This window comes from Taudactylus pleione, unplaced genomic scaffold (genome assembly GCF_031769625.1).
Source record: "Taudactylus pleione unplaced genomic scaffold, aTauple2 ptg000642l, whole genome shotgun sequence".
Classification (NCBI taxonomy): domain Eukaryota; kingdom Metazoa; phylum Chordata; class Amphibia; order Anura; family Myobatrachidae; genus Taudactylus; species Taudactylus pleione.
In genome coordinates this window covers 3,055,142-3,067,969 of record NW_028285044.1, presented here as the reverse complement: position 1 = coordinate 3,067,969, position 12,828 = coordinate 3,055,142, and the positions used below count along the sequence as shown (strand labels likewise).

Here is a 12,828-nt window from a genome sequence, read left to right as displayed (position 1 = left end):
GTCCTGTATTTATTAACACTAACATACAACAAACACATAATTGTAAGGATACAAGTCACTGAGGAGCACCTTTATTATTGCCACGGTTCCGAGTTAGGGCCATATTAAATATGAGGTGAAAAGTCCGTTATCGCCTATTTCCAATATCCCCATATTCAATTTTATTGACTTTTCGCCGGTTGCGAAAAGTCAATCTAAAAAAAACGGGGATAATTTTTCGCTTGCCTTTAGCAGGCAAAAAAAGTTCAGAATTGGGGTTTAGGGGTGCAGGCTTAAAAAAATAGCCTGCACCCCTGGGAATGGACCCTAAAAATAAACTGTGTTAAAAAAAGTTTAAAAAAAAAAAAAATAGGAACACCCCAAAAAAAAGAATTTAAATGTTGGGGTTTAAAAAATAAATAAATAGGGATCACACTTCTAAATTAGCGGAATGGAGTCCAGAGGGCTTCCCTTATATGCCGCAGGTGTTTTCTTCATTGCGGGAGTAGCAGCAGGTGCATTTTTGCAGAATTTTTAAAAATCATTTAAGGGACTTAAAAATATGCTTGCACCCATTTTCAAGTACCCCAAATTTGATGGGCATAATTATTTTTTCCAAAAAAAAACTTCTAAATGCTGTCCAGTGTTCTGTCCAGAAATTTTTTTCACCCGGGTGGCATCCAAAAGTAGACGGGTGGGGCCTTCGCAATTATGCGCGCGCCGGGAAAAGGGGTATCTCCCAGACCAATCCAGCCCGACATGTCTCAGGCTGCTCCCCCACTGGCTCTCAGTCAAAAGTGCCCCCTGTAGTTTTCCCTTTTATGCATTGCCCCCTGGCTGAAGTAGTGCCCCTATGTAGTGCCCCTAGACTGGTCCCTTATGTAGTGCCCCCAGGCTTAAATAGTACCCCCAGACTGACCCCTTATGCAGTGCCCCCATGCTGGCCCCTTATGCAGTGCCCCCAGGTTTAATAGTGTCCCTTATGCAGTGCCCCCAGGTTTAATAGTGTCCCTTATGCAGTGCCCCCAGACTTAAATAGTGCCCCCAGACTGGTCCTGGCCCCAGCCCAGCACTTACCTTTACTTGCTGGCCGCTCGCCCGCTCACCGCTCCCTCACGCTAACTGGATGTAACTAGATCCAGCAGGCGCGCAGGGCAGGCTCCTCACGACGCGGGTGACGTCATCACGTCACCCGCGCAGTGCATCTTTAGCCTTCTAGGTCACTTCAGAGGCCAGCGTTCCACAGGGGGAGACAGCGGGGGTCGGCGGGGAAAAGTGCTGGGCGGCAGGCTGTTTCTGCCGGGCGATGCGCCCGCAGAAAACAGCCTGGGGAGAACACTGCTCTTCTGCATCACCTTCTTCCAAGCCGCATTTATGCACCTGCCGCGGCTATTTAAAAACCCAACTTTCTTCTGCAGGCAAAAACGAATCCCCCATATCTGGACATCTTTAGGGGGGGTCCTAGGATTATTTCCCGAAAATTCCCGTTTTTTTTCGTGGATCCAAGTTTCGCCGGTTCCCGATTTCGCCTACTTTGACATTGAATACGGGCAATAGCGGGCACGCGCGCAATACTTTTCCTCCTGGAAAACAGGCGAAAAGTCCGGCAGGCAAAAAGTCTGGACTTTTCGCCTAAATTGAATACAGGCCTCTGTGTGGTTCAGTGTCATCCTAAATTTTTGATGGGAAGCATCTTACGCCATCTAATTTCATTTCAACAGAAACACAAAAGTTTTACTTGTCATAAAGGCAGCCCCAATGTCCCTTTACTTTTATTATTAACTAGTAAAGGGACACTGCAGTTTGCTCCCACTTCACTCACCCCATTTCTATCTGCTGCTCCACCCCCTGCTCTGGCTATTGCTCTGTCCCCGTTCCCAGCCGGCCCGGTAGGTGTATTCTATCTACCTGCGGTGTGCTCCCCGGCTCCCACTGTACATGCATGTTAGAGACGTGATGGACCTTAGAGGATTATTGTAATATAATCAGCCATACATTAGGCTAAATGGAGTAGCATATTAGGAGGAAAACTGTATTTTATAAAACAATAATTTATAAATTGGTTGTACCAGTGCTCTATGAATCCATTCTCCCTATCCACACACCAAGACGTACTTCTAGTTTTCGGGGGCATTGTACAAGAGTGGCACTTTACTGTCCCCAGGGCAGACCATCTAGATGCAGGGATGAAAAATACTCACACTGTTGTGCAGTTGTTCTTACATTGGGTTCCACAAGGCACTAGTAGCAGTGCCACAGGTGCATGGTCCAGGGCCAAATGAAATTGTTAATGGTCAATGTGATAGGCAAAACCTGTGCTAATGGCTACCAATCATAAAATATCCAATCATAAAATGTTCACATAACTGAAACTAAAGATGACAGTTAAGCACAATTTGCACAGTGTAATCATTTTTGATGAATTTCTCAAAGAAGCAATTTTTGGCCTAGGGGAGCCATGGAAAAATGCTGATACTCTAGGGCACCGTGATTCAAGAACATTTAGAAACCAACGCACTGTTTATTACAACAATGACCCAGAATCTTGCAGCACAATCCTCCATTCAGACCCAAAGTGCATTCTGTAACAAAATATAAAATGCCTAGTTCAAACATTCTGATTATAGGACTACTGGTACAAATAAATCTAGGTATTTCTCTTACAATCAATATGAGCTCTCCATTGAAGACTTCATGGTAAGGCATGTTGCATACTTGCCTACTTTAGTTAACTCCTCTCCGGGAGACTCCCGTAGAGTTGATGCAGCTGTCAGCTTCAGGGGTGGGGCCGAGCTTTCCACAACATTTGGCCTCGCTTCCGTCGCAGAGGAGGGGGTGGGGCTAAATTACACGATTCGCATCATTTTAGTCCCGTATAGATCAGTGAATTCCCTTTATAATCTACACATCTGGCCCACTTTGCTAGGAAGTGGGTTGGATGCAGGAGATCCACCTACTCTTCCGGGGATGTGGGGGACTACCTGAAAAATCGAAAGCCTCTTGCAACTTCCGAAAGAGCAAGCAAGTATAGCATGTTACCCTGCTTAAAAAGTTCTCAAGCCTTAAGGGCACAAAGTATATAGATTAACCTTCCCAATACCAATGTGTCTATCAGTTTGCACATCTAGACACTGTAATATGAGCCAATTGCTCAATTTACATCAGGTTGGATGGTGACTGTTGGTGGTCAGCAACTTTTAAATGTTGTCACAGACACTCAATTGGATTGAGATCTGGCCTTTGACTAGGCCACTTCAGGACGGGATCCAATCACATTGTCGTCAGTTAACATGTCGATATTCATAATGTCGACACCACAATGTTGGCAATAGAATGTTGACATGGTACAACATATCAAACAGAGAAAAAAAGGATATTGCACTGACCTGCTTCTGTGTAATGACAACAGATCAATATAAGGAGTCTACCATCTCATAAAATATATATTTATTCACAAAATCAATTATTCCAAACCGATTGCACTGAACGTAAATACCCCTCAGCCCACGGTCATAGGACTACAAGCGTTTCCTTTTGTATGGCACCCCTCCCATATTAAATACCTGGGTGTACCTCTCACATGAGATAAGTCGGACTTAGTTAAATTAAATCTCAAACCGATCCTCAAGACCATCAGATTGGATCTTAAACGCTGGCTTCCTCTACATGGGAAGGGCGCATTAATATCATAAATATGAATACTTTACCGAGGATACTCTTTTACAAATTCTACCCATACATATCCCTCTTTCTTTTTCTAAACACCTCCATGAAGTAGCCCAGGATTTTATATGGGACAACAAGCATCCTAAATTTAAACACAGTACCCTTTGCAACTCAATAATTTGTTTGCACCATTACCATGCTGTTCTTCTTATGGTGCGTACAGACGGGATGATCGACAACGATATCGTTGTTCGATCTCAACATTGGTGGTTAAAAACACCATGTACCCACCAATGACTATAACAATCTGTGATCAACGAATGCGGGTCCCTATAGTAACCAGGTTGATATCGACTAGGTTGGCCTGCATGCACGGGCGATGGTCGATATCGATATCAACCATACGTGCCCGCGCATCGCAGGTCGTTGGTGGGTGAAAAATGCACAATATAAACGATAATGATATGATCGTTATCGTTCATATCGTCCATTTTAATCGTAACGTGTATACGCACCTTTAGTTATATAGTCGATTGGATGAGAGGTACAGATTGTAAACTATGGGTCTGTATTAAAAATTGTTTCTGATCTATCCCCATCAATATAGCTCCTTGGATACAGATTCCCCCATCTCTGACACACCCGATGATCTCTCCTACGCTATCATGTTGAATAAAACACAGGAATCGCCCACACATTTCTTCCTCACCTTCACCTCTTACTTCTCTCTTCTACAATTCAGACTTTGTGCCAGGCCTCCATCCACACTCTATCCCACATTGGCGTGCATCTGACCCGCTTCCTCTTAGTCAACTGGTGGAGAATGATGCAATTGTCCCCTTTCTCACTCTTCAGGAAAGATAGACTCTCTAGGGCCCTCACTCCCTTTGAATCTTTATGCGCCTCTATAAATTGCTAGCTGAAATCCAGTATAGTTCTCTTCCCAATTTTACCACAGTCTGGCAGAGGGGAACGGGACTCACCATTTCTGACACGCAGTGGGAAAAAATCTTTCTTATACTCAAGTCTCCTCTCAAAGTGTTTCAGTGATTGAGATGCACTTTAAATTACTTACTAGATGGTATAGGTGTCCAATTGTTCTGTGTAAAATGTTTGCTGTGGAGATACACCAGGGTCCCCTTCCATATTTGGTGGACTTGTCCTAAGCTACGGGAGTTCTGGAATACGACTATTCAGATCACCAAGGTGGTTGTTGGAGACTGGGCGCCATTTGACCCTGGTTCCTGGTTGGTTAACCTAATAGAATTGCCTATCTCTAGGTATAAGAAGTCTCTACTTAAACATTTTGTCAATGCAGCAAAAGCTATGATCCCAATTTATTGGGCACCTCACCCCCCTCCGATAACTGCTTGGGTTCATAGAATAGATATGTACATGGATATGGAAGATCTATCTCTTCCCAGCCGGGATAAACATCAGGAGTTTACTGTCACATGGTTTGCCTGGCTGGAATATAAAGAATCTGCTGAGTATAGGGACCATCTTTCCAGATAGACCCAACAGATAAGGGTGCACTACTTTTTTCTTTTATCTTGGTGCTATATTTTGTGTCTAACTGTTTAAATATATAGTTTATGGAATCTGACCTCTTTTTCATTTCCCCCTTGGCCCTCTTTCCCTTGACGTGTTTTCCTTACAACCCCTCTCGATTTCTGATTTTCTTTTTGATGTTATTTCTGAAAAATGCATTCACATGTGATTGACTTTAACCTATTTTTTATTTTAGTCATTGTTTGGCTGTGTTTGTGATTGTTAACAAACATTGCTTATACAAAAAAATACTGTATATAAATTTATTTGCATGAATTGCAAAATAAAATATGTGCACATATGCATTAAAATCTAAACATATACATTGACTACATTAACACAGTTAAAACATAAGGATAAACTTGTGTATCAGACTTCAGGGGCTCCTATACAATATGTCATTTGGGTATCCAATTGTCCAATAAACCACAATTTGATACTTAATACCCCTTTCAGACAGAAAAGCAAATTACCGGGTCAAGCATTTCTTCCCGGTAATTTGCTGACCAATACGGCTCCTTTTTCTATGTGAATGGGTCAACCCGGGTCGAAATTCCCGGGACTTTCGACCCTGGTTTTTACCAGGGTCGGAGAACCAGCAATTTAAAGTCCCCGGTTTAGGGGTCTGCCTTTTAATTTGGGCTAATCTCTTGAATCACTGGACAGATTTTAATGGGATTTTCACTATTCTATACAGCATTGGTCAAGGAAGGTTTAGGTGTATGAACCATTTATCTGTGACAAAAGGGAGCCAAGCAGTGACGATTTTAGTGATGCAAGCTACTATATAGGAGCTGGCCAGGGTGCTGAAACAGCAAGAGACAATGGACCTCATTCAGAGTCTCTCTCAAGATGCGATCGCTCGCTGGCAAAAAGGGGCCGGATATTGTAATGAAGTGCTAGCACTGCGTCTCGTAAGGACGCCCACTATGTTTTAGTGACCTACGGCAAAGTGCACTCGCAAGTGTCTAAAGATGCCCCCTTGCCACTCGCAACAGACGTCATCTCCAAGAAATGAAGGATTAATCGGGAGCATCGAGAGTCATCGGAGCTGCTCGCAGCCCTTGGGGTTGACTTAGCCTGCCGCAAGCACTGCGAGCAGTGCTGGCGAAAATACATGGTGACGTGTACCATGACGCTACTTTGTAAATTATGCACGCCCTTTAAACGCGTTTTGGTGGCCCAACACGCCTGCGTTCGCAAAACCACTCCCCCGTTCACAAGCACCTTCCCCTGTTACCACCCACAAATGGCCTTTCCTGTCAATCAACTTTCGGGAGTCACTTCCTGTTCGCAAGCCGTACAAGTGACGGATTTTGTGATCGCAAGGACTCGTACGCACATGCGTACAATGAAGTGCACGCATGCATGGTCTGTTAACAGAGAGACTCTGAATAAGGTCCAATGAGAGCCAATCAGAGATAGCAATTGCCCTGTTACTTAGCAGCAGCCTAGAGAGGGGAGGGAGTCAGGATCACGTCTAAGGCAGACAAAACGTGAGAGACAGTCTCCAATGAACCCATGAAGAAGCCCTATTGCAGACATAGTAGCCAGGAAGGAGCCAGGGGAGGCATAGCTATCAGGAATTAAATAAAATACAACCATCGGAACACCATTGAATGATTTCCATTCTATGGTGGCAAACATTGGACCACCACCATCAAATGGTAAAAACACTACCATCGGAACAAAAACATTAGTAACCATCGGATTTTGATGTCCATCCCTACGCTGAACCTGCAGATGGACTCTGACCACCACTCCTCCACTGTGAAGTGCCCCCTCTCCAGCGTGATGTTCCCGCTCAGCCACACGCCTTCGGTGAACAGGAGGCACCTCCCGTGGAAGTCATCGCTGTTCTCGGACAGGGTGTCACGACCAGGGTTTCTCGGCATGGTGGTCGGCGGGGGGCATCTGGTGGTGGTGCTGGTGCCTGGTGGGGAGCATTGGCTGTGCGTGGACCTGTTTGGGCATATTGTCACTCTGTGCTGGGTAGGCCTGGCGGTGCTTCCGTTCTGCTCCGGCATGGGCGCCGCCATCTTGCTTTCAGCCATGTGACCTAGTCGGCCAATCTTGGCGTGTCACATGCTCACTCTCTGACCAGTTACGGCTTAGCACTGGGTATTTAAGGGAGTTCAGAGCTCCCTTGCACTGCCAGTGCAACGTGTTTCTAAGCGCAAGCTGAGAGAGTTCCTGAGCTTGTCCATCTGCCTGTTGGATCTTTGCCTAAGCCTGCTTTACCTGACCTGCTCCACACCCTGCTGGAATCCCCTGCCTCCTCCCATTGCCTCTCCCTTGCCTGAGTACCTGTGTCAGCTGTTACCCTGCACCCTGCCTCAACTTACATTTCCTCTGGACATTATTCACCTCAGCCTGCAATTAATTTCAGCCACACCACACCTGCATACTGGACTGTTCCTGCCTGTCACTATCTGGACTTTCTCCCATTTGCTTCACTACAGTTCCCATGTGCACTTCAGTGCTATACCTGGACTTTTTCTTTTGCCATTTCCATGTCTACTAAACCACTCATTAAAAGTTCCACATTTTCATTTAAATCTGCTTCTGTGTCTGCTCCTATCACCACCCCAGGTCCACAACAAAACCAGAACCTCACACAGGGGCGAGGAAGCTCAACAGGAAGCCCAGGAAATACAATGTACATTGTGCAAAGAGGACATTGCTCATCACTATGTTCAGCAGCTGGGGAGGGGTGCGTATGGAGGCTGCGGAAATATGCACAGGTGCCCCAACCCTGGGGACGTGCTGCTGATGATTACAGTAGCTGCAATACAAATCTCTCATCCATGATCCTCCTGCCCTTCCCAGCACACCCCAGTGGCCTGGCCCCAGACAGCTGCAGGGTAGCATCAGGGTAGCATCAGTTTTGGTGACACTGGTGAATGCCGGGGAAGGCGTGAAAGCAGTGGATTGTGGTGACATGCAGGGGACTGTGGTGACATGGCGAAGGTTGCTATGAGATGCAGGGGACTTTGGCAAGATTAAATTGCTCCTGTGCGAAGCTAGGGCGGGTTGCTAGTAAGCTACTAAGTATCAAACCGTGGCTTATTGAACAATTGGATACCAAAATGATGCATTGTATAGGAGCCCCTGAAGTCTTATACACACGGTTAAGCCTATGTTAACTGTGTTAATAGTCTTTGTATATGTTTTAGATTTTTATTGCATGTGTGCACTTATTTTCTTTGCGTGAAGTACACCTGCAGCCTTTAAGTGTTTTCATTGTCCTTGCCTATAACTCCATTCCATTGATCCTGAAAAGGACTCCACTGTTTGCTAACATGCATGCAAACAGTGGCGCAACTACCGTGGGTGCGGCTGCTCTGGTGCCCGAACTGCCTCTGTGGCCCATCTCTCCCCCTGCACCCAATCACGCACACAAGGTGGGCCGGTCCAGTCAGGGCAGGCAGACCCTGAGAGATAGTGCAGCCGGTTGCTAGGCAATCACAGCTCGCGGACCGGCAGCCATTCAGCAGGGGCGGCTCCTGATTGGTTGCCTGTCCGCGAGCTCTGATTGGCTCGTGACCAACCCCAGATTAAAATTTGCGCTGACGCTGTCTGTCCATGTCTGCCGCTGCGCCATCTGTAATTAGCTGGCAAAAGACCCCAAATCCACACCTGCTAGCTGCTGATGGCACACAGGGGGAGGCGAGAGGCTGCTGGAGGGAGACGGGTAGATGAGTTGCTGGGGGTGGAATAATATGTAAGGGGATTTACTGTGTGGCATTATGTTACTATTAATGCATATAATGCATACTATTGTGTGGAATAATGTGTTATATGGGGCACTACTACTATGTGGCATAATCTGTAAATGGCATTGCTGTGTGGTATCATGTGTAAGGGCAATTACTGTGTAGTGTAAGGGCATTACTGTGTGGTATAATGTATAAGGGGCACTACTACTGTGTGGCATAATGTGTATAAGGGGTACTATTGTGTGGCATAACCTGAATGGGCTCTGTGTGGCATAACATGAATGGGCTCTGTGTGGGGGCAAATGTATGTTTTTACCACTGGGGTGGCCTTTTAAGATCTTGCTATGTGGCCCTCAAAGTTCTAGTACATGCAAACACAAAGGGCTGAATAATCTATATGGTCACTTTAAAAAGGACTGACTCTGGATTTAATATGAAGTTGCATGAGTCACTTGCTCAGACTGAGGTTAAAGGGAAACTTTTGTAGCTTTCACACAGGTTTTTGGCAGACTACCAATTTCCACTTGAGCCAGCCCCTGAATCTGTGTAATTTAAGAGTGTCCCCACTTTTAGGGATTGTGTGACAGTGTGTGGCCCTGACGAAGTTCAAACATAGGCAAAAACTTAAACCTGGTCAAACTACACCACCCTGCCAAATTTGATGGAGCTAGGTCCAAAACTCTGGCCGTGCATAAAGGACAAACAGACAGACAGATAGACATGATATCTTACTTATTATATAGATATATTTTATCAGATGCCAAACTCCTTGGGCTAAATGTAACAGGGTGAGAGTTTAAAAAATGTGAGAGTAAACTCTCAAACTTTTTAAACTCAGCCAATGTAATAGAGTCCGAGAACATGCAAATTCGCATGTTTTTCAGACTCAAAAAACACAATTTAAACTCTAGTCCAGATGTTTTCCCATTTTGAAAATACAACTCGACCAACCAAATAGTGTGAGAGATTATTGCTAAACTATCATATTTTCCAAACTTTCACCCTATTACATTTGTCCCCTTATATTGATCTTTTGTCATTACACAGAAGCATCAGCGCAGTATCCTTTTTTTCTCTGTTTAGTATTTAGTTTTCTAGAGAGGAGTGCTGCAGACCTGAGCTGCGGGGCGCGGCGACCTACCCTCACAGCCTGCGGGTGCCGTGTCCCGCGGGTGGGGAAATGTGCGCATGCACCGGCATCTATTCTCCCTGTCGGCAGTGCTTGGGGGCTGCCCGGCGTGTCCGTAAGTGCCGGGCACGCCCCCAAGAGTGACGAGAGGGGGAAGCGTCTTATAGACACGCCCCCTGTTCGGACGTGCACACAGAAGTGCCGTCTCTAGCTCCGGCGCCCTGCCTTCCACCGGAGCTAGAGTGAACACTATATATATATATATTTTTTTTTTTTGTTTGTTTGTTTTTTTTTTGTTAACTCGAAGAGCCCTTATTATACATGTTAGGCACCATTAGATCTTCCAACAAAGGTATCTTATGGTATATCGACACGCTCAGAATGTCGAGTTTTTCACATTGTTGACAGCTGAAATGTCGCCATATGAAATGTCAACCTTCTGAGAATCCCAACGGTTAGCGTTTGGCGTCGCTGAGAGAGTTAGGCTGCAGGGGGAGTTTAGGGTTCAAATCAAAGGAGAAGGGAAAGGGAACCACTGCACTAGCAATTGAATTGAACCACAATTCATATGTTTTAATCAAAAATCACTGAGTGTGGCTGCTGCCAAGGACAATATGGAGAATCATATACACAAATATTCCAAAGAAAGGAGAAAGAAATGTCCTATGGTGGCACACAAATAAAAAGAATTGATTCTAAATAAAATATAATTTTTCTTATTGTTTATTAAAACCTTGTTAAGTGAAATATTAAAAATAGATAGATTTAGAGATGGTGAGAACAAAGTAGGAAAAAGTGATGTAATAAAATTGACGTTGACACACTAGATGCTGCAATCCAACAATAAAATAATTATACAATATTATGAGTATCTATGACTCTTATTCATTGTTATTTATGCAAGTGCTTTTAATAGACAATGCGATGGAAATAGATGTATACTCAGTGTATCTCTTTTAATGAACAGTAAAATTTTATGAAATAAAAGGCAATTAATGTTCTTATTCAATCAATGGATAATGATGTCCTAATTATTTGTCCAGTGTCTAATAGTTTTTAGTATACTACAATTAGAGTATGCTTTTGTTGTTCGGGTGCTGGTGATATAATCACCCTGAATATTCCCTGGAATAATCCTTTTAATATAAGTGTATGCTTTATATTAGTGTGTTATTTCATTTATATGAACAGTGAGGATGTAGTTATGAGACAGACGGCCACGATGTCGCCGGTCTAAATCCCGACAGGGGAAGACCGACAAGGAACTTAAGATAGGAGTCGCAATACCGACGCCTATCTTAATCCCAATGCTGGAATCCAGAAGGTCTCCAACTCGAACCAGGTAAGTCTGACGTAAAAGATTGATTATACAAAATTCTGTGTTCCCTATATAGGTCATTATCAGTATGTGGTCAAAGATTATTAATAATAACTTGGTATTCAAAGGATATTTATCCAGATTATTGCTAAAAAATATATATGCTTGCATTAGATAATTAAAATTGTATAGAGAAATGATATCGATATAAATTATATCAGTTACATATTAATCCAATCATGGTGTATATATATATATTCACAGAAAGGGTAGGTAGCTATTATTCTCATTCAACCCCTTGGGAGATATACAATCCATTAGGAAGATCATCCTGATCACTGCTTTCAATAATTCCTTGTCTACATCATCACCTCTGATTCCCATTTGTATATGGTCCATGCTAAATGTTTTTACTCCCATAGGGCAACCCTTATGGTAGCGTAAAAAGTGACTCACCATATGTGTCAAGGTTTTAAATCTAGTTACGTCTTTTCTGGCATTGAGAATGCTATTCATATGTTCCAGTATCCTTGTTTTCATAGGTCTAATTGTCTTGCCAACATATATTTTGCCACACGGGCACTCAAGATGGTATATTGCGCCCATGGTGGTACAAAAAATATATTTGGTAATATTCGACTTCTTACCAAACTTGTCAAAAAAGTGCTCCTTTGGAACCATGTATTGGCACGCTTTATTTCGTCCACAGCAGTATGATCCTTTTTTCTTAAGTGTTACTTTTGTTTATGTATTGAAATCATTTTTTCACCAAGATAAACCTTTAGATTCCGAGCTCTTCTCCAGCTGGTGCGCACTCTATTGGGAAGAATTGAATGTACCAATGAACCGGACTGGTTTTTCTGTTTTTGATTTTTACCATGGAGGTTTATTCACTAAATGTCAATATTAATTGAATTTGATCAATATAAAATCGATCAACATCGATGTTGTGTTTCTGGGTTAAATCACACATCTACTAACAGACAATTTTTTATAGTTTTTTTCAGTATTTGTAAATGTGTGATTTAGCCCCAGAAACACAAAATCGATGTGGATCGATTTTCATCTCATTTAAATCGATCTTTAGTAAATATACCCCTTGGTCTCTTGTTGAACTTCCTTTTTACAGCTCTTCTCACACGGACCCTTGGCTTTGGAGAAATGCCAATTCTTGGCAGATTTACTGTGGCTCCATTTTTTCTCTATTTTTTATGATGGACTTACTGTCTTGTACTTCTCTTTACTGTATTATCATCTACTCCTTACTCCCAACTAAGGAACCTAACTAACATTTGGGAGTAAATTTACTAAAGTGAGAGTTTTTAAAAGTGGAAATGTTGCCCATAGCAACCAATCAGATTTGAGCTATTCTAGAAGGTTTCTTATGCTGCTATTTGGGTGTTATGGTTGTTAATGTAGCAATGTATATTATCCATGTCCTTGTCCTGCACTGCATTGTATTGTAC

At 43.4% G+C, this 12,828-nt stretch overlaps 1 protein-coding gene across 1 annotated transcript in view; it reads right to left on the bottom strand.

Annotated features, from left to right (window-relative positions):
• LOC148479010 (arf-GAP with dual PH domain-containing protein 1-like) overlaps positions 1-12,048 on the bottom strand; it is a 102,298-nt gene extending 90,250 nt beyond the window's left edge. The window contains exon 1 of the mRNA XM_088455031.1: positions 12,010-12,048. The gene's annotated coding sequence lies outside the window, so the exon portion shown is untranslated. The remainder of the gene's footprint in view (positions 1-12,009) is intronic.
• Between the last annotated feature and the right edge of the window lie 780 nt (positions 12,049-12,828).